Consider the following 4,429-nt stretch of genomic DNA (forward strand, 5'->3'; position numbering starts at 1 on the left):
AAGTTGTAGCATTTTTTGTTTGAATTTTGAGCATTTTTAGGTTTTTCTATGTGTACTGAAGCATTCCTCGCATCCCATTCATTCCTAAGAGGTCAAATTTACCTGCGAGGGAAGTACTACATTTCAACAACACAAAACTCCTCGAATCCATTATATTTATTTCTGTATTCGTGGTTCATGTGTGACAAGAGTCATGGGGGCTTGGACCTCTCTGATGAACACTCAATAAAAATTCCATGTCAAAATGCTAATCTGAATCCAATGCAGTTCACAGTGGATTCAAGCGTTTATGTTTATGTTTATGTTTATGTGTCTGTGAATAAAACCAGCCCCTGATCGACTTTATACTCTTCAGGCACTTATTTTGGGGTAAATCTCAATTCTACAGTATGAATTGCATGCACTGTTAGACCTTACCAGGTTTTTTTTTTACAGTAAAATACTGGCAACACTGTTGCCAGTAATTTACTGTTAATTGTACAGTTCTTTACTGTAATCTACAGTATGTTACTGTAAAAATACCATGCACTAAATTAAAACTCAAGTTAACTAATTTCACTTGCAGAAACCAACCACTTTAAATTGACCAACTGTCGTTTAAATGTATCAACTAAAATTTATAATGCACTAATATTGTGAGCAAAGTATTAATGTGAACTTCTTTCATTTGAGACATCTAAAAAACTTTTGTAAATAAAGAGATTTCCACTGGACCAGCAACTACACAGTAACCGCCTGTTAAATAAAGCAACATGCAGCAAATCATCAATGTTTGTAGATCTTCTCCTGGACTGAAGCACAGGCTCTACTCTTCTGCACAATGGTGACCCAAAAAACTAAAATTTACAGTAAACTACTGGCAACAGTGTAAAATAGAAAATAGAGAAACACAAGAAATACACCTGACTTCCAGCCATTACACATTATTACACTTATTATTGACCAGTATGCCTTTATTTACATACATACATCTTATGTAGCAGACTTCAAGTGGTAACCACAGGACACCATGGAAACACGACCACACAACGACTGAAGTGATGATACTCTGGGATATTTATTCACCTTAAACAGAGTAGTGAGGCACAATTAGGGACATTCGAGAAGGCCTACTCTCTCATTCCTCCGCTTCCCCGTCTGCATACACCATGCGTCTCAGCGCGAACGCTTAAACAAAAGCATTATATAGCATTTAACATGCATGGTGCTGAATTACCCCACATAACAGGACAGCACTCAAAGGAAAAATAAATGGAAATTAAATAACAGATTTGAGAAAGTTAACATACAAACATGTTATAAATTCACTTAAATGCACATATGAATGTACTTTAAACTGATTGTTGACCTACTGTGTGTATAATAAGGTTCCTTTTTTACACAAACAGTCTCATTGCATGAAGATATACACAAGGCATTTTAGTATGAAATTAGCCCTAGTATATACTGGAGGTAACGTTACACAACTATCAAGTTTAACTCACTTTACATAGTAAACAGTCAAATGAAAGATCACAAATTGGAAAAACATACCTTAAACAGAGTAGTGAGGCACAATTAGGGACATTCGAGAAGGCCTACTCTCTCATTCCTGCATTGAAAGACGCACGTGAAAATGAGGCTCTAACTTTAACACGGTTAAAAGAGCAACTTACAAAGAAAATAATCGAATCACACTGATACACATTATGACATAACCTCTTAACAGTGTTTTGACATCATAAATAAAGTGATTTCATTACCGAAAATCAGTCAATACAAGACAAATAGAAGAGAGAAAAAACTACCTCCGCTTCCCCGTCTGCATACACCATGCGTCTGAGCGCGAACGCTTAAAGGAGAAGCGATATAGTTTCCGTAGGTGTCCCACTAATTAAGACCCCACATACAACAATTGATAGGAACTCTCGATCGGAACCATTGAAAATAGTACACTGAAAACAAGTTTTGCTGAAGTTAACAGTATATACTACATTTCTTATTACACATAAAAAAAATAAAAAAAAAATAAACTCAAATGCCTAAATTGACCGGCTACACTTACATACATACATTACATACATCTACAGAAGTTGTTATTGAGATGTTTCATTTGCTTTAGTTGGGATGCTGATCCTTGGCTTTTTCTAACAATAGTATTTTTTTGCAAGCCACACTTGTGGATGGTTTGTGAATGCAGTTTGTTGTGTTGATTATGATAAAAAAAGTCACTATATAGCTTGTACATTCACTAACATTATTCAGAGTTTAATTCTGTATAAAAGTGTTAACTTACTACCACTTTGAAACTACATGAATTATTTTGAATTACAATTTGTTTAACACATCATGCACAACCAAAGAAACAGAGCGACACTGGTTTGATGAAACACAGAGATATCAAAAATCAGCACGTCTCTCAACAATGGTGGCAATATTTTTTGTATTCACACTGCAGTGCATGCTGGGAGTTTTCTACTATCCTGGAACCCAGCATGCATTGTGACATGAAACTTTTGATTGTCACCATTGTTGAGATTCATGTGCTGATTGTTGATGTCTGTGTGTGTCTGAGTTAAAGAGGTGTTTGAAGTGTTTTAATGCACTATTTGATTTCAATGTTCTTCAGATTAAATGTTTAGATAAACATTGCTGGATCTCATGTTGTAAATTTACAGGTATATGATTAAAAAAATTAAGCACCCATAAATTCAAAGCTTATACACAGAAAGAGATCAGAGAATCAGACATGTCCAGAATGATTATGGCATCATCACAACAGACAAAAACACCTGATCATCTTCCTCTTGGCGTTTTCTTGCCATAACAAATGTGTTCCATAAACTCACTGTTACAGCAGTCAGAGAGAAACTTATAGTAGTCATAGAAAGTCAAAAGCCCTAAAGCAAACACTGATCTCCATCATGGTGACAACAAACTTTATTATTTTCAATAAAACATCAACAACTAAATATCTATTAATTCTCAAAAATAAATTTTGTACATGTATAAAATAAATAACATTACACTGGTTTGTAAACTGGTTTCACACTCAGTGTGGCTAGAAGTCAGTTGTAGTTTTTGTGTTTCTCTTTTTTTCTGTTCTTGTTTCTCCATCCTTCAGTGATTCTGCTTATCAGGTGTTCATCAGTGTCTCAATTCACTTCTTTTCATTCACTCTGTCAAGTGGACTATATTAGTGAACTAATGTAGGGAATAGTGAATGAGGGTATAGGGTGTGATTGGGAAAACAGCCTCTGAGTGTCGACTTTGAGCGCTCTTAATTTACAGTATATTCCTGTAGGCTAGTTTTATTTTCTACGGTATATTACTGTTTTAATGGAAAATGGTATGATATTGTCAGAATTTGGCCTTTTTTTACAGCAAGGGTTAACAGTGTGTTTTAAGGATAATCAGTAACAGATATTTGATATATTCCCATCATGCACTGCTCCCTCACCTGTCCGACAGTGACGAGAGCTCCTCTGCTGGACGCCATAGTGGCTCCTGAGAACAGCTTCCTGGTTCCCTCTGAGAGAAGAGCGTGTTTAGAGAGAGACATTCACACATGTACAGAGGTTAATGACAGTCAGAGATCCAGAAGTGTGCTTTACCTTCCCGCCAGACCCTGAAGAGTCCGTCCAGCGCGTGTTTATAGCTGCGACACACACACACAGATGATTCAGGTAAATCACATCATGACTGTCTGGAGTGTAAAGATGTTTTTAGATGGAGACACACTCACTTTCTCCTCTGCTCTGCAGGAAGCTTCATATCGTTCTGCATCCTGAAGACATAAACACCATGAAGTAATCACCAGAAGACACACAGATGAGCTAAAAAACACACACATCAGTAACACAAACCACTCAATACACACCGAACGTTCACCATGTCCGCTGGAGTCCCGATGAAGCCGCCGGTGAATCCTGCAGAGAAACACAGACTGTGAGAGGATATCACAATATAGTTTGATTTATATATGCAATGAGGTTATTATCGTTACCTAAAAATAAACATTTACATTGCTTAAAATAAAATTTTCTAGATAATAAAGGATATTAAAAACTTTAAAGTTTATCTTTAGTTTATATATATATATATATATATATATATATATATATATATATATATATATATAAACTAATAAAAATGACAAAAAAACAAGACAAAATTACAGCAAAAACTTTTCCCATAAATTTGTAAAACTGCAATTGTTAGGCCGAAGAAAAACAGCCTTGATTGTTCTGTGCTCAGGAACTACAAACCAATCTCTAATCAACCATGTCTTGGCAAAACAAATATAAAGAGAGTGTCCATACAGATTAATAACTCTCAACACCAATAAACTTAGAGAGATATTTCAGTCTGGCTTTCGGGCGAAGCACAGAAACTTGATTAGGGTTTTAAATGATCTGAACGTTATTTGGGACTCAGGAAACTTGGTAAT

The 4,429-nt window shown here is 35.5% G+C and overlaps 1 long non-coding RNA gene across 1 annotated transcript; it reads right to left on the reverse strand.

The window, feature by feature from the left end:
• Positions 1 to 3,436: 3,436 nt before the first annotated feature.
• LOC311077864 lies at positions 3,437 to 3,917 on the reverse strand. The gene is made up of 4 exons (XR_014605016.1): positions 3,860 to 3,917; positions 3,725 to 3,766; positions 3,594 to 3,637; positions 3,437 to 3,510 (listed from the first exon to the last, which is right to left on the reverse strand). It is a non-coding gene; the product is annotated as an uncharacterized lncRNA (long non-coding RNA).
• Between the last annotated feature and the right edge of the window lie 512 nt (positions 3,918 to 4,429).

Source organism: Abramis brama (assembly GCF_963993115.1).
Source record: "Abramis brama genome assembly, chromosome: 2".
Lineage (NCBI taxonomy): Eukaryota > Metazoa > Chordata > Actinopteri > Cypriniformes > Leuciscidae > Abramis > Abramis brama.